Below are 18,478 nucleotides of genomic sequence, written 5' to 3'. Positions count from 1 at the left end.
CTTAAATGGCCTACCCCATATTCTGAGATTGTGTCCCCTGGTTCGACTCACCGGCTATGCAAAACATCCTATTTACATCCACCCTGTCACGCCGTGTAAGAATTTTGTAAGTTTCACTGAGATCACCTCTCATTCTTTGAAACTCTGGAGAATACAGGCCCAATTTCCTCAGTCTCTCCTCATAAAACAATCCATGGTTGTTGGAGGTCAATCCTCTCAGCTCCAGGACATCACTGCAGGCGTTCCTCAGGGTAGTGTCCTAGGCCCAACCATCTTCAGCTGCTTCATCAATGACCTTCCTTCAATCATAAGGTCAGAAGTGGGGATGTTCGCTGATGATTGTACAATGTTCAGCACCATTCGTGACTCCTCAGATACTGAAGCAGTCTGTGTAGAAATGCAGCAAGACCTGGAGAATATCAAGGCTTGGGCTGATAAGTGGCAAGTATCATTCGTGCCACACAAGTGCCAGGCAATGATCATCTCCAACAAGAGAGAATCTAACCATCTCCCCTTGACATTCAATGGCATTATCATCGCTGAATCCCCCACTATCAACATCCTAAGGGCTACCATTGACCAGAAACTGAACTGGAGTAGCCATTTAAATACCGTGGCTACAAGAGCAGGTCAGAGGCTAGGAATCCTGAGGCGAGTAACTCACCTCTTGACTCCCCAAAGCTTGTCCGCCATCTACAAGGCACAAGTCAGGGGTGTGATGGAATACTCTCCACTTGCCTGGATGGGTGCAGCTCCAACAGCTCTCAACAAGCTCGACACCATCCAGGACAAAGCAGCCTGCTTGATTGGCACCCCATCTACAAACATTCACTCCCTCCACCACCGACGCACAGTGGCAGCAGTGTGTACCATCTACAAGATGCACTGCAGCAATGCACCAAGGCTCCTTAGACAGCACCTTCCAAACCCGCAACCGCTACCAACTAGAAGGACAATGGGAACACCACCATCTGCAAGTTTCCCTCCAAGTCACAGACCATCCTGACTTGGAACTATATCGCCGATCCTTCACTGTCGCTGGGTCAAAATCCTGGAACTCCCTTCCTAACAGCACTGTGGGTGTACCAACCCCACATGGACTGCAGCGGTTCAAGAAGGCAGCTCACCACCACCTTCTCGAGGGCAATTAGGGATGGGCAATAAATGTTAGCCAGGCCAGTGACGCCCACATCCTATGAATGAATTTTTTTAAAAATCCCACCATGCCAGGGATTTGTCTGATGAACCTCTGGTGCACTCCCTCTATGGCAAGTATATCCTTCCTTAGATAAGGAGTCCAAAACTGTACACAATATTCTCACCAAAGCTTTATACACTTGCAGCAAGCCATCTTTACTCCTGTACTCAAATCCCCTTCCGATGAAGGCCAACATACCATTTGCCTTCCTAATTGCTTGCTGCACCTGCATGCCAGCTTTTAGTGACTCATGAACAAGGGCACCCAGGTCCCTTTGGATACCAACCTACCCATCCCCTCACCATTTAAGAAATATTCTGTCTTTGTGTTTTTTCTACCAGAGTGGATAACTTCACACTTATTGATATTATAATTCATCTGCTATGTTCTTTCCCATTCACTTAGCCTGTCCAAGTCCCCTTGAAGCCTCCTTGCATCCTCTTCACAACTTACATTCCCACCTAGTTTTGTGTCATCAGCAAATTTGGAAATATTACAATTGGTCCCCATGTCTAAATTATTTATATAGATTGCTAGGTTAACAGTAAGATCCTTGGATACTGAAGCAGTCTGTGTCCATATGTAGCAAAACCTGGGCAACATTCAGGCTTGGGCTGATAAGTGCCGAGTTACATTTGTACCACACAACTGCCATTTCCAACAAGTGAGAATTCAGCCATCTCCCCTTGACATTCAATGGCATTCCCATTGCTGAATCCCCCACTATCCTGGGGGTTACAATTGACCAGAAACTGAACTGGACCAGCCATATAAGTACTGTGGCTACAAGAGCAGGTCAGAAGCTGGGAATTCTGTGACGAGTAACTTACCTCCTGACTCCCCAAAATCTGTCCACCATCTACAAGGCACAAGTCCACTTTCCTGGATGAGTGCAGCACCAACAACACTCGAGAAGCTCGCACCATCCAGGACAAAGCACCCTGTTTGGTTGGCACCCCATCCATCAGCTTCAACATTCACTCCCTCCACCATCAATACTGGTATGGAGGGAAGGTCTTACGAGGAAAGGCTGAGGGACTTGAGGTTGTTTTCGTTGGAGAGAAGGAGGAGGAGAGGTGACTTAATAGAGACATATAAGATAATCAGAGGGTTAGATAGAGTGGATAGTGAGCGTCTTTTTCCTCGGATGGTGATGGCAAACACGAGGGGACATAGCTTCAAGTTGAGGGGTGATAGATATCGGACAGATGTGAGAGGTAGTTTCTTTACTCAGAGAGTAGTAAGGGCGTGGAACGCCCTGCCTGCAGCAGTAGTAGATTCGCCAACTTTAAGGGCATTTAAGTGGACATTGGATAGACACATGGATGAAAATGGAATAGTGTAGGTCAGATGGTTTCACTGGTCGGCGCAACATCGAGGGCCGAAGGGCCTGTACTGCGCTGTAATGTTCTAAAATTCTAAATTCTAAATTCTAAATGCATAGTGGCAGCTGTGTGTACCATCTACAAGATGCACTGCAGCAACTCACCAAGGCTCCTTGGACAGCACCTTCCAAACCCGTGACTTCTACCACCCAGAAGGACAAAGACATGTACCTCCCTATCTGTGTAACCTCCTCCAGCCCTACAACTCTCGGAGAGATCTCTGTGCTGTTCCAATTCTGGCCTCTTGTGTGTCCCTGATTTTCATTGCTGCACCTTTGGCTGCTCTGTGCTCAGCTGTCTATGGTCAAAGTTCTGGATTTCCCTTGCTAAACCTCTCTGCCTGTCTACCTGTCTCACCTGTCTTAAGATGCTCCTTAAATCCTACATCTTTGACCAAGCCTTTTCTAATATCTCCTTATGTGTTTCAGTGTCAAATTTGATAGTGCTCCTATGAAATGTCTTGTGACGTTTTACTATGTTAAAGGCGTTATATGAATGCAAGTTGTTGAATGTGATTTTTCTTTTGTAATATAGGTAGCAATATGCTAGATAACTCTGGTGACATGTTGAATGGCAAACTAATTAACAATTTGGATGTTGGAAACAAAAACACAATTTCTAAATTTGTGGGAGACACCAAATTGAGGCAGGCCTAATCAGTACTGAGGGGGACTGCAACAAATTACAGGAGGATATTAATAGACTTGCAGAATGGGCAAATAATTGTCAAATGAATTTCAACACTGATAAATATGAGGTAGTATATTTTGGTAGGAAGAATAGCAGGTTGCTTATTATTTTGAAGGTGCGATTCTAGGTGGGGTAGAGGACGAAGAGATCATGGAGTACAAATGCACCATTCACTAAAAATTGCAACACAGGTTAGCAAAGTCATAAAGAAGCAAACTAAACACTAGAGTTTATTTATTTAGAGATACAGCACTGAAACAGGCCCTTCGGCCCACCGAGTCTGTGCCGACCAGCAACCACCCATTTATACTAACCCTACAGTAATCCCATATTCCCTATCACCTACCTACACTAGGGGCAATTTACAATGACCAATTTACCTACCACCTGCAAGTCTTTGGCTGTGGGAGGAAACCGGAGCACCCGGCGAAAACCCACGCAGACACAGGGAGAACTTGCAAACTCCGCACAGGCAGTACCCAGAATCGAACCCGGGTCCCTGGAGCTGTGAGGCTGCGGTGCTAACCACTGCGCCACTGTGCCGCCCCAGAGGGATAGGATTGAAAAGTAGGGGAAGTTAAGCTAAACCTGTATCGAAAGTTGGTTAGAACACACTTTGAGTACTACATGTGGTTCTAGTCGCCATATTGTAAAAAGGACTTGGAGGCACTGGGGGGGGGGGGGGGTGAACCCAAGAAATAGGAGCAGGAGTAGACCGTATGGCCCGTTGAGCCTGCTGTGCCATTCAATGTGCTCATGGCTGATTTTAGGCTTCAACTCCACTTTCCCACCCACTTGTCATCTCCCTTGATTCCCTGAGAGACCAAAAATCTTATCTATCCTGCCTTAAATGTATTCAATGATGGAGCATCCACAACTCTCTGGGGTAGAGAATTTCACAGATTCACAACCCTTTGAGTGAAGTAATTTCTCCTCATCTGATCTGCCCCTTATCCTGAGACTGTGCCTTCCTGTTTTAGATTCCCTGATGAGCGGAAATAATCTCTGTGTCTACCCTATCCAGCCCCTTCAGAATCTTGTATGTTTCAATGAAATCGCCTCTCATTCTTCTACACTCCAGAGAATATAGGCCCAATTTACTCAACCTCTCATCATAGGACAATCCCCTCATTTCAGGGACCAATTTAATGAACCTTCACTCTGCCACCTCCTTTCTTAAATGTGAAGACCAAAGCTGCACACAGTACTCCAGATGTGGTCTCACCAAAATCCTGTACAATTGTGGCAAGACTTCTTTATTCCTGCACTCCAATCCCTTTGCAATAAAGGCCAACATGCCATTTGCCTTCCTAATTGCTTGCTGTACTTGCATGCTAACTTCCTGTGTTCATTGTACAAGCACACGCAAGTTTCTTAGAACATCAACTCTTACAAGTTTTAAAACTTAAAAAAAAATTCTGCTTTTCTATTCTTACGACCAAAGTGAATAACTTCACACTTTCCTACATTATACTCCCATCTGCCATCTTGTTGCCCACTCACTTAAGCTGACTTTATCTCTTTGCAGCCTCTCTGTGTCCTCCCCATAGCTTACCCTTTTACCTACCTTCATATCATCAGCAAACTTAGATACATTACTCTTCATCTATATCATTAATATTGTTATGACCAAGGCATTAATTCAATCCCACTTCTCCACAGGTCACAATATATATTTAAATTTTTCCACTTACTGAAACAATCAATCATATACTCTTACTTTCTTCCAGAATAAAGCACACCAACCAGGTTTCTTTAATAAACAATAAACTATCCATTTATTATAAACCAAATTTTAACCAATAAGGAAGTAAACATACACGCAAATTGAAACATTAAAGCCCCTTATTTATCCGAGCTCTCATGCACACACACATATGCAGCTGGTTAACTGGGGAAACAAATAAAAGGGATTATTGTTTATCGCTGTTACAAATAAATAGAAGGAATAAAGAAAACACTTAGACTGAAAAGTAAGTACGGAAGATGTCCTTTGTTTTCGTGAGGTGTCCCAAAGGCGAATAGGCGGCTGTCAATGGAATCTTCTTAGAACAGTTCTTTCCAGGTGATAATGTTGATCAGTCTGGGTAGGCTTTCAAAGAGATGCAGCTGCAGAATGCTTCACATAGGACTTGCATCAGGTCTGCAGCAACAAAGGTTTCAATACTCTCCCATTCGATGCAAAGTTCCTTCAAAGATACAAGGTTTCTGCAAACTTGCAGAATTTCTTCAAATAGAGGAGGAGAAATAGTAAAACTTGATGCAGGAATTCTTCAAAGAGAGAAAAATATTAGCTGTCTTCTTCTGGCAGGCACACAGCCACTCCTCCTTTCTATTTTTTTCAGGCCAAACACCAGCTGGCTTTTTTAACAGTTCAAAATGAAACTAAAACTGTTCAATCCTGTGACATCTATCAATTGTGGTCTGTCACTCTTTTGCAAACATTCTTTCAAAGTCACAAGCGCAACCCCTGCTGTGTTTACTTGACGTCAGAGGCTTTTACTTGCCCGTCTAAGAGCGAAGACTAAAGTACGGAAAGTCCTCATCAGGGAACTCCTCTTTGCTGACTATGCTGCATTAATATCTCACACTGAAGAGTGTCTGCAGAGTCTCATCGACAGGTTTGCGGCTGCCTGCAACGAATTTGGCCTAACCATCAGCCTCAAGAAAACGAACATCATGGGACAGGACGTCAGAAATGCTCCATCCATCAATATCGGCAACCACGCTCTGTAAGTGGTTCAAGAGTTCACCTACCTACGCTCAACTATCACCAGTAACCTGTCTCTCGATGCAGAAATCAACAAGCGCGTGGGAAAGGCTTCCACTGCTATGTCCAGACTGGCCAAGAGAGTGTGGGAAAATGGCGCACTGACACGGAACACAAAAGTCCGAGTGTATCAAGCCTGTGTCCTCAGTACCTTGCTCTACGGCAGCGAGGCCAGGACAACGTATGTCAGCCAAGAGTGACGTCTCAATTCATTCCATCTTCGCTGCCTCCGGAGAATCCTTGGCATCAGGTGGCAGACCGTATCTGCAACACAGAAGTCTTCGAGGCGGCCAGCATCCCCAGCTTATACACACTACTGAGTCAGCGGCGCTTGAGATGGCTTGGCCATGTGGGCCGCATGGAAGATGGCAGGATCCCCAAGGACACATTGTACAGCGAGCTCGCCACTGGTATCAGACCCATCGGCCGTCCATGCCTCCGCTTTAAAGACGTCTGCAAACGCGACATGAAGTCCTGTGACTTTGATCACAAGTCGTGGGAGTCAGTTGCCAGCGATCGCCAGAGCTGGCGGGCAGCCATAAAGGCGGGACTGAAGTGTGGCGAGTCGAAGAGACTTAGCAGTTGGCAGGAAAAAAGACAGAAGGGCAAGGGGGGAGCCAACTGTGTAACAGCCCTGACAACCAATATTTTCTGCAGCACCTGTGGAAGAGTCTGCCACTCTAGAATTGGCCTTTATAGCCACTCCAGGCGCTGCTCCACAAACCACTGACCACCTCCAGACCCATTGTCTCCCGAGACAAGGAGGCCAAAGAAGAAGAAGATGCTTTCCAGTAAGATTTGTTTACTAGCTAACCTTCTGTTGACCTTCCCTTTTGTTTTTTTAAACGCAAAGTTCAGCCTCTTCAAGATTCCAGATGAAGCAGTGTCCATAAACCAACTATAATTTCTTAAAACATATTGTACAAAAAAAAAGCACTCGTGTAACAATATAGATTGTAACTAACCTAGGCCCCAGTGCTGATACTTGCGGCACTCCACTGTTTACTGCTTGCCAGCTTGAAAATACCCCGTTTAAGCCCACTCATTGCTGTCCGTTAACCAATCTCCTATCCATGCTAATATATTACCCCCTACACCATGAGCCCTTATCTTGCGTATTAACCTATTGTGTGGTACCTTATTGAATGCCTTGTGGAAATCCAGGTATACTACATCTACGCTTCCCCTTTATCTACCCTACTAGTTACATCCCAAGGACTGCATTAGTTCAGGAAGGCAGCTCACCATCACCACCTTCTCGAGGGCAATTCGGGATGGGCAGTAAATGCTGGCATAGCCAGCGGGCGTCCACATCCCCCTAATGAATAAAACAAATTCCTCAAAAATAACTAATAAATTTGTCAAACAGGATTTCCCTTTAGTAAAATCATATTGACTTGTAATCATACTGTGCTTTTCTAAGTGCATTGTTAAGACTTCATTAATAATAGATTCCAGCATTTTCCCAATGACTGATGTTAGGTTAACTGCCTGTAGTTCCCTGTTTTCTCTCTTCCCTCCTTTCTTGAAAAGCGGTGTAACATTTGCCAACTTCCAATCTGATGGGAGTATTCCCGAATCTAAGGAATGTTGGAAAATTATAATTAGTGCATCATTATCTCTGCAGCTGTCACTTCTAGAACCCTGGGGTGTAGGCCATCAGATCCCAGGGATTTGTCGGATTTTAGTCCCTTAAGTTTCTCCAATACTTTTTCTCTGATATTTTCCTTAATTTCTGCACTCATTTTAGCCCCTAGGTTACCATCTTCCTGGTATGAAACTTGTGTCTTCTATTGTGAAGACAGCCACAAATTATTTGTTCAATGCCTCTGTCATTTCCTCGTTCCCCATAATAATTTCTCCTATCTCTGCTTCTAAGGGATCAATGTTTACTTAACTACTTTCTTCCTTTTTATATACCTATAAAAGCTCTTACAATCTGTTTTTATATTACTGGCTAGTTTACTCTTCTATTTTTTTCCTTTTTTATCAACTTTTTGGTGGCCCTTTGCTGGCTTCTAAAATACCCAATTCTCAGACTTGCTACTCTTTTTTGCAATATTATATGCCTCTTTTAATCTAATACTACCCTTAACTTCCTGAGTGAGCCACGGATGGGTCTTTCTTCCTGAGTTTTTGTTTTGCAGTGGAATGTATTCTTGTTAAACATTTTGAATTGTTTCTTTAAAGGTTTCCTACTGTTCATTTTACACCATACCTTTTAGTCTATTTACCCAGTTTATCTTCGCCAGTTCACCCATCATACCTACGTAATTGGCATTGTTTAAGTTTAAGATTCTTGTTTGTGAATGGAGTATGTCACTTTCAACCTTAACATGGAATTCAGTGGTATTATGATCCCTATCTCCCAGTGGATCTTTTACTATGACATTACTAATTAACCTTGCTTCATTACACTATATTAGATCTAAGATAGTTTTATTCCTAGTTGATTCCACAATGTATTGCTCCAAGTAACTTTAGGAAAACATTCTGCAAACTCATCTTCTGGACCGCTCTTGTGAATTTCGTTGTTCCAGTTGTTACGACCAGGTAACAAAGGTGTCTATGAGTCCCTTTCAGCCTTCACATGGTCTTACTGTAACAGGGTTTAATTTTAAACACACCGTGTTTTTAGCTCTCCCTTGGTGGATCCTTGTTCAGCGCTTTCCAAATATCAGGCAAAGAAACCAGCACAAACAGGCTTTCTTTGGTTTAAAGAAGAAAAGTTGAAATTTATTAAACATAAACTCTAATTTGGTTGATGCTTACGGATACACGACGTGTCTACGTTAGCATGTATACGCAATACACACATGCAAATAGAGACAGAAAAGAGCAGAAGAAAAATAAATTGGAAAAGTTTGAGGCAATACCTGAAGAGTTGTTGTTATGGTTCTTCACGCTCACTGTAGAGTCCTTGATTGTAGGTAGATCTCGATTTTCATTGGGGCCCAGTATTCTTCTTAAACCTTGTTTGCAGTAGGAGACTTTTCTCTCTTGGGGTTCATGTGTCTTCAGTGGATTCAGAGGCTTGTGAGAAAGAGATGGGAGCAGATAGACTTTCGCAGTTCAAACTGTTTGTACAATTCAGAAAACCCAGGTTAGTCATGTGACTAACTGGTCTGACCACATCTTGGATTACATCACCTTAGCAGTCTCTGGAATGTTCCTCTGACATACAGTACCTGGTGATCAAGGTCCATTGTAGGTTGAATGTGTCAGGGGATGGTACTTTGTCCTTCCAAGCACTGTCTGTTAATATGTAAATGTATTTTCCAGCCACGGCTGATCTGTTTAACAAGTCCTTTCTTCACCCCAGTAACAGTTTAAAATCAATGTTCATGACTAAATTATCGTGCATCATTCTTGGCAGGTGGGAGCCTGGCATGACATCTCCACACCCAGCGGAATGAAATACAATTTGAGAAAAGCGCATTTCATTAAAAGGGTCGAGAGAAAATATATGATATGGAAAAAAAACATGCATTTCTCTCATTCATTCACAAATCCTAAAACTTATTAAAATCGCCCCTTTTTTGGAATCCTAATAAGCATGTGGTTCTTTTTTGGGGGAAGTTTCTCTTCTTGCCCATTTCCATGGCTGCCGAGAGTCTTTGTTCCTGTTGAGGTCTGGAAAGGGAGGGGGCGGTTTAGATTTAATTAACCCTAAGATGGAATTTTTTTTATCTGAGGATAGTCAGTAGTGGGCGGGTCTACCCTAAACACACTTTCAGTGCTTTGCTGAGACATGCTTTTGACTTTGGGGGGTGGGTAGTTTTTTTTGGTTCTGACGTTGGGGAAGGATTCTTTGCTAATCTCCCCTTTGTCCCAGAGGGCACTCCTGCCTGCAGGTATTTGTGTAGACTCTACTGCACTCCCATGTGGCACTTCGACTAGGTGAGGCATGACTCTTACGGTGTCAGTGCCCTCTAGAAGTCTCTGCAGGTTCCTGTAAATGTTAGCAACTCTGATGGGGTACTTCTAGTGTCTGCATTTATATAGGAGGATATGGGGTCTAATTTTTCAACTTTTTGGGGGTTGGCTGACCAGAGAGCAGGGGTTTTTATCCAGGATTCCTCCCGGCCTTCCTTTAACATATCCTCTCGGTCACTTTTTCCCCTTCTCTTTCTAAACTTTTGCCAGCCTTGTGCCTGCCTGTCCCCTTTTGTTCTCAGCAGGGTCCCTTACAGCTTACCAGACCTCTGCTGGAGTGTCCTCCTAACACAGGTACAGGACTTAGGGGTGCAGGTTTCACTGTAGGTTGGGGTTTCCCCTCAACCTGGCACATGTGGCAACTTCTGCAGTACTCCACCACATCTTTGTGGCGTTTTGGCCAGTCAAACTGCTGTCTTATGTGGGCTTTGGTCTTTCGTATATTGGCATGTACAGCCACTGTAGTCTCATGGGCCCTTCTTAATATTTCTCTCCAGTACCTCTGTGGCATCACTAACTGATGAACTACTGTCCACTCCTTACTATCAGGTCTGTGAGGGAAAACTTCATTTCCTCATCAGTACCTCCTTCTTTAAATAGTAGAAATCAGGCACTCCCTCTACTTCACTTTCAGACTGGGCAGCCTGTGCTAACTCTCGCAATACTGGGTCAGCTCGCTGAGGCTCAGCTAGGGAAAATCCATTGAATTCTTTCTCTGGGTCTCCTAACTGTCCAAAGAAAGTTCTGGACAGGCAGAGTTGTTGAGGAGAATACTGAGATTCAGGCTACTAGGCTAGATGGGATTGAGGTTCACAAGGAGGAGGTGTTATCAATTTTGGAAAGTGTGAAAATTGATAAGTCCCCTGGGCCAGATGGGATTTATCCTAGGATTCTCTGGGAAGCTAGGGAGGAGATTGCAGAGCCTTTGTCCTTGATCTTTATGTCGTCATTGTCGACAGGAATAGTGCCGGAAGACTGGAGGATAGCAAATGTTGTCCCCTTGTTCAAGAAGGGGAGTAGAGACAGCCCTGGTAATTATAGACCTGTGAGCCTTACTTCGGTTGTGGGTAAAATGTTGGAAAAGGTTATAAGAGACAGGATGTATAATCATCTTGAAAAGAATAAGTTCATTAGCGATAGTCAGCACGGTTTTGTGACGGGTAGATCGTGCCTCACAAACCTTATTGAGTTTTTCGAGAAGGTGACCAAACAGGTGGATGAGGGTAAAGCAGTGGATGTGGTGTATATGGATTTCAGTAAGGCGTTTGATAAGGTTCCCCATGGTAGGCTATTGCAGAAAATACGGAAGTATGGGGTTGAAGGTGATTTAGAGCTTTGGATCAGAAATTGGCTAGCTGAAAGAAGACAGAGGGTGGTGGTTGATGGCAAATGTTCATCCTGGAGTTTAGTTACTAGTGGTGTACCGCAAGGATCTGTTTTGGGGCCACTGCTGTTTGTCATTTTTATAAATAACCTGGAAGAGGGTGTAGAAGGGTGGGTTAGTAAATTTGCGGATGACACTAAGGTCTGTGGAGTTGTGGATAGTGCCGAAGGATGTTGTAGGGTACAGAGGGACATAGATAGGCTGCAGAGCTGGGCTGAGAGATGGCAAATGGAGTTTAATGTGGAAAAGTGCGAGGTGATTCACTTTGGAAGGAGTAACAGGAATGCAGAGTACTGGGCTATTGGGAAGATTCTTGGTAGTGTAGATGAACAGAGAGATCTTGGTGTCCAGGTGCATAAATCCCTGAAGGTTGCTACCCAGGTTAATAGCTTTTATTAGTAGGGGGATCGAGTTTCGGAGCCACTATGTCATGCTGCAGCTGTACAAAACTCTGGTGAGACCGCACCTGGAGTATTGCGTGCAGTTCTGGTCACCGCATTATAGGAAGGATGTGGAAGCTTTGGAAAGGGTGCAGAGGAGATTTACTAGGATGTTGCCTGGTATGGAGGGAAGGTCTTACGAGGAAAGGCTGAGGAACTTGAGGTTGTTTTCGTTAGAGAGGAGGAGGAGAGGTGACTTAATAGAGACATATAAGATAATCAGAGGGTTAGATAGGGTGGATAGTGAGAGTCTTTTTCCTCGGATGGTGATGGCAAACACGAGGGGACATAGCTTTAAGTTGAGGGGTGATAGATATAGGACAGATGTCAGAGGTAGTTTCTTTACTCAGAGAGTAGTAGGGGCGTGGAACGCCCTGCCTGCAACAGTAGTAGACTCGCCAACTTTAAGGGCATTTAAGTGGTCATTGGATAGACATATGGATGAAAATGGAATAGTGTCGGTCAGATGGTTTCACAGGTCGGCGCAACATCGAGGGCCGAAGGGCCTGTACTGCGCTGTAATGTTCTAATTCTTAAAAGACCTCATGGTCATCCGCCTGCAGTGCCAATTCAGTCTCCTCTTGGGGAGCTACTTTGATCATGGCCTGATCCACACCACATTCAGGGAAACTGCAGGGGTCCGTCCCCTGTCACTGTCCTGTCTCTCTGACCTCCTGCGGTCTTTCCTCCACTACTGGGGGGCGGGGGGGGGGGGGGCTGCCAGCCACCTTTTTCCCCGCCAGATCATTACCTAGGAGCAGGTCAACCCTGTCCACAAGCAAACTAGGGACAATCCCTACGGTCACCGGTCCCGAAACTGAGTCGCACTCTAGATGCATCCAGTGTACAGGTACAGGCATGCACTGCCCTCCAATACCATTCACCACCATTCTGGTGTTCACTGCTCTCTCTAGAGTAAAGGTCAGGCCTTTTCCCAGTAGAAGGGATCTAGTGGCCCCTGTGTCCCTGAGAATTACTGTGGGCTTGATTTCCCCACTCAAGGGATATGGGGTTACTTTCCCTTCAGAGACAAAACCCTGACAACCTTCAAAAATCCTGTTAAATTTTCCTGCACTTGCAGCCGTAAGCTTCCTGGATCTCCCTCTTGCTGCAGTTAAAGCCACAGCCTGTTCTGCTTTGCTTTCCATCAGGGTCACTTCTTCAGTGAGCGGGTGTGCCCTGATTAACCCTACCGGTTTTTCTTTTAGTTTCCATCAGTCAGCTTTTTAATGCCCTGCTTTATTCCAGTGGAAGCACATCAGTCTCCGGGTCTCACTCTTGCTCACAGCACCTTCATTTTTGGCTAGAGGAGGTCCCCCTATGTCTTCTGCTTTCCTTTCTCTCCCAGGACTGCTTAGGCTCCTGTCACTTTCCCACCCTTTGTCCTTTTCAGATTTGTGGGGTGACTAGGAAAGGTTCTTCCCTGGGAAACCGACCTATAAATTAAAGCAAACTCATCGGCCAGAACGGCCGCTTGCCGGGCTCTCTGGACCCATTGCTCCTCTACTTGGGTCTTTATGGAGAACGGAAGAGAGTGTTTAACTTCCTCTAACAGAATTACTTCTCTAAGATTCTCATAGCTGAGCTGAACTTTAAGAGCCCTCAGCCACTGGTCAAAAGCCTGCTGCTTACTTCTTTCAAACTCTAGATAAGTTTGATTAGCTTGCTTCTTGAGGGTTCTAAAGTTTTGGCGATAAGCTTCAGGTACTAATTCATATGCCCTGAGGATAGCATTTTTGGTCAGTTCATAATTTGATGAACTTTCATCTGGCAACAGGGAATAAACCTCATGGACTTCTCCAGTTAGCTTGCTTTGCAGTAAAAGAGGCCAGATCTCAGCTGGCTATTTTAGCTGCCTTGCCAGTTTCTCAAAGGACACAAAAAATGTTTCTACATCTTCCGTATTGAATTTTGGAATTATTTGAGCTAGTTTTAACAATTATGTACACAGCCCTGGATTACGCTGCTGCATATTGGCCATGCTTTCACTCGGGTTACTCTGTTGCCCCCTAGTTAACTCAAGCCACTTCAGTTCTCGTTCTTCGCATTCCTTCCGGAATATTCTTTCTCTCGCTCTCTCCTCTCTCTCGTTTCTTCTCCTGTCTTTTTCTCCACGTTCCTTCTGGAAGAATCTTTCTTTCTCCCTCTCCTGTCTCTCTTTCTCTTTCCCTGTTTTCTAATTCAAGTTTCCTTTGTTCCAGTTGTATCTTTGCTAGCAACACCCTGTCTGGGTCTACTTCTAACCCTGTTTCTGCTTCTTCAGATTCAAGGGAAAAATGGTTGGCCACTAGCCTTAGGAGTTCAGACTTCATAGCCTTGCCACGTACAGTGATCCCACACTGCGCAGCCATTCTTCTCAGCTCCTCCATTGACAGTGCTTTTAACTTAACCTAAGTTACTTCACTAATATAAAAGCAAAATACTGCAGATACTGGAAATCTGAAATAAAAACAAGAAATGCTGGAACCACTCAGCAGGTCTGGCAGCATCTGTGGAAAGAGAAGCAGAGTTGATGTTTCGGGTCAGTGACCCTTTGGTTCCGAAGAAGGGTCACTGACCCGAAACGTTAACTCTGCTTCTCTTTCCACAGATGCTGCCAGACCTGCTGAGTGGTTCCAGCATTTCTTGTTTTTATCTAAATTACTTGACCCTGGCTTGGGGAGCTACTAGCTTCAGTTGCAGACATATTAGTATTCAAGCACAGGCAATCACAAGAAAACCTGTCTTGAAAGCTTGCTTTTTTTTTGATTGGGAACAATTTGACGTCCCACTTCCAATTTCTCTCGTTTGTCTGTGGGTAAAATCCCAGATGGTAGCACCCAAATTTCTGTTATGATCAGGTGAGAAAGAGGTCTAAGGTTCCCTTTCAACCTTCACCTAGTCTTACTGTAATAGTGTTTAATTTTTAAACACACCGTGATTTCAGCTCCCCCTTGGTGAATCCTTGTTTACCGCTTTCCAATTATAAGGCAAAGAGACCAGCACAACAGGTTTTCTCAGGTTTAAAGAAGAAAAGTGAAATGTTATTAAACTTAAACTCTAATTCGGTTAATGCCTACGGATACACACGCGGCCATGCTAGCATGCATACGCGATACACACGTGCAGATAGACTCAAAGAAAACGGAAGAAATAAAGTGGAAAAGTTTGAGGTAATATCTGAGGAGTTGTTGTTACAGTTCTTCGAGCTCACTGTAGAGTCCTTGATGGCTGATAGATCTTGCTTTTCATTGGGGCCCAGTATTATTCTTAAACCTTGTTCGCTGTAGGAGACTTTTCTCTCTTGGGGTTCATGTGTCTTCAGTGGATTCAGAGATTTGTGAGAACAAGATGGGAGCAGACAGGAGAAATCTTCAATCCAGTAGCAAACAGGCGTTCTCAGTTCAAACTGTTTGTACAATTCAGAAAACCCAGGTTGCCAAGCAGGTTAGTCATGTGACTAACTGGTCTGACCACATCTTGGATTACATCACCTTAGCAGTCTCTGGAATGTCCTCTTACACACACTACCTGGTGATCAAGGTCCATTGTGGGTTGAATATGTCAGGGAATGGTCCTTTGTCCTTCCAAGCACTGTCTGTTAATATGCAAATGTCATTTCCAGCAACGGCTGATCTGTTTAACAAGTCCTTTCTTCACTCCAGTAACAGTTTAAAATCAATGTTCATGACAAAATTAATGTGCCTTATTCTTGGCGGGTGGGGGCCTAGCATTCTATATGACACAGTCTATATGAAGATTAAAGTCCCCCACAATTGTTAGATTGCCTTTGTTACAAGCTCCAATAATTTATTGTTTAATGTTCTGTTCAACAATATTAACTTCTGTTTCATTCGTTGGTGTCAGCTTCTTCCCAGAAGATTGACTATCATGGATCTCCATCTTTGTCCTTATACATTCTGCATAGGTCAGCTGTATCCAGTCCATTATATCTGTCATTCATTTTCTTCTCTGCTTCCCTCTCCTACGTTTTCCATTGATCTTTCCTTCCAATAATTGTCTTTGTCTACCTTCTGCTCTAATGATGTGACCAAAGTATTGTATCTTTCTCTCTTTGATATGCACTAATTTCCTCTTTTCTCCAGCCATTTCCTGCACTTCCTCCTGTTAGGTGCCTGATAAACTGCTCCCACCAGTGTTTTCTGATTCTTGCTATTCCTAATTTCCACCCATACTGATTCTACTTCATGATCATCTGAGGCCAAATCCCTTCTCACTAATGTTCTTATGTCATCCTGTACTATCAGAGCTACCCGTCCTCCTTGCCATTATTTCTGTCTTTCTGAAATATTGTGTACCCTGGAATATTTATTTTCCAACCTTGATCACCATGTAACCATGTCTCTGTAATGGTGATTAGATCTAAATTATTTACCCCTACTTGTGCAAATACTTCATCTATCTTATTGCAGATGCTTTGCATATTCAAATAAAGAATCTTTAATTTTATTTTTTTACTTCTATTCCCTGCAATGAGTTTATACGTGAATGTACAATTTTTGTTAAACTCGCTGTCCCTTCCTGTCCCATTCTGCTTTTTTTTTTTACCCACAATACATTGTTCTGATGCTTCAACCTTTCTCTTTGAATTTCGAAATCTCCCTTCACCCGAACCCGCACCCACCCCTCCCCCTTTCAGTTCACAACCTCTAGCCTTATCTGCTGGTGCACTCTTAAGTTTGTACACTCTGTGCCTTCCTGCCACACTCTGATTATCATTACCCTTATTGCTATCTTGCTCTGTTGCCTTCTCCTCTCTCTTTAAATTATCACATCTTCCCTCACTTGATCCCTTGCCCCCATTATTTAGTTTAAAGCCTTCTCTACCGTCCTAGTTATATGACTCGCCAGAACACTGGCCCAGCATGGTTCAGGTGAAGGCCATTCTAACGGTACAGCCTCCACATTCGCTAGTACTGGTGTAGTGCCCCATGAATCAAAACCCATTTCTCCTACACCAGTCTTTGAACCACGCATTTAACTCTCTAATCTTATTTACCTTACAATTTGCTCGTGGCTCAGGTAATTATCCAGAGATTATTACCTTTTGAGGTTCTGCTTTTTAATTTAGTCCCTAGCTGCTCATACTTGGTCTCTTTGAGACCTACCTATGTCGTTGGTACCCATGTGGACCATAACAACTGGACCTTCCCCCTCCCACTGCAAGTTCCTCTCCAGCACTGAGAAGATGCCCCAAACCCTGGCACCAGGCAGGGACCACAGCCTTCTAGACTCTCGCTCAGATGCAGAGAACTGTGTCTATCATCCTGACTATAATGTCCCCTACTAATACTGCATTCCTAATTACTCCCCCTGCTTAAATGGCTTCTTGTACCATGGTGCCATGGTCAGTTCGCTCATCCACCCTGCAGCCCTCACTCTCATCCATATAAGGTGAAAGAGCCTCAAACCTGTTGGACAATTCAGGGGCTGAGGCTCCTCCACTTCTGCCTTCTCAATCCTCTTACTAGCATCACTGGCAGTCACACCCTGCTGTCCCTGACTACTGACCAAATTAGGAGATCCTATCCTCAGGGGTGTGACTGCCTTCTGGAACAAAGTGTCCGGGTCTCTTTCCCCCTCCCTGATGCATTGCAGTGTCAGTAGCTTGGCATCCAGCTCCTTGACTCAACTGAAGCTCCGCAAGCTGCTGGCACTTACTGCCGACATGTTTGCCGTGGATCACACTGGCATCCACCAGCTCCCACATACTGCAGCCGCAATACTTCTCCTGCCTTGTCATCTTTATTATGCGTTTTTTTTTCATAATTAATTTGTAATTAATAAGCCCCACTACTACTAAGTTTTATTATGCTGTAAACCTTACTGAGATGGCAAGACTGACATATGAAGAGAGATTGGGTTGATTAGGCTTGTATTCGCTAGAGTTTAGAAGAATGAGGGGGGATCTCAAAGAAACCTACAAAATTCTAACAGGACTGGACAAACTAGATGCAAGAAGGCTGTTCCCGATGGCAGGGGAGTCCAGGACCAGGGGTCACAGTCTAAGGATAAGGGGTAAGCCATTTAGGACCGAGATGTGGAGGGATTTCTTCACCCAGAGAATGGTGAACCTGTGGAATTCTCTACCACAGCAAGCAGTTGAGGCCAAATCATTAAATATATTCAAGAAAGAGTTAGATATAGTTCTTAGGGCTAATGGGATCAAGGGATACAGGGAGAAAGTGGGAACAGGTTACTGAGTTTGGATGATCAGCCATGATCGTATTGAATGGCGGAGCAGGCTGGAAGGGCCGAATGGCCTACACCTCCTATGTTTCTAATAATAAAACCTTACTAATAAGTTATGAGTCTCAGAAGATTCTTATTCTTATTTCAATTAATGTTATACTAACCCCAATTAAGATTCCTTAGTTTAGATATGAGAAAATGTTCACCAAACATTCACTTACCTTCTTTGCTGGAACATCACACGTCAATTCCTCTTTTCCCCCTCTGCACCATATTCCCATATTCATCAAATTCTCACCTTCACCCTCTGACTACGTCTCACTTAGGCGAATTCTCCTCTCTGTGCATACCTTACTCCGTGTGGTTTGAAAACCTGACTGCTTTTATAGAGCCTCTGATAAGTCACTAGCCAGCTTATCTTTCTGCTATAGTGCAGAGAAGATTTGCAAGGATGATACCAGAAATGCAAGGGTATACATATTA

General features: G+C 44.1%; 1 protein-coding gene across 3 annotated transcripts in view; it reads left to right on the top strand.

The window, feature by feature from the left end:
- ufsp2 (ufm1-specific peptidase 2) overlaps nt 1-18,478 on the top strand; it is a 150,134-nt gene that overhangs the window by 36,387 nt on the left and 95,269 nt on the right. The window lies entirely within an intron of this gene.

Source organism: Heterodontus francisci, chromosome 4 (genome assembly GCF_036365525.1).
Source record: "Heterodontus francisci isolate sHetFra1 chromosome 4, sHetFra1.hap1, whole genome shotgun sequence".
Classification (NCBI taxonomy): Eukaryota; Metazoa; Chordata; class Chondrichthyes; order Heterodontiformes; family Heterodontidae; genus Heterodontus; species Heterodontus francisci.
The sequence above is the reverse complement of the archived record's forward strand: the minus strand, read 5'-3'. Positions and strand labels throughout refer to the sequence as shown.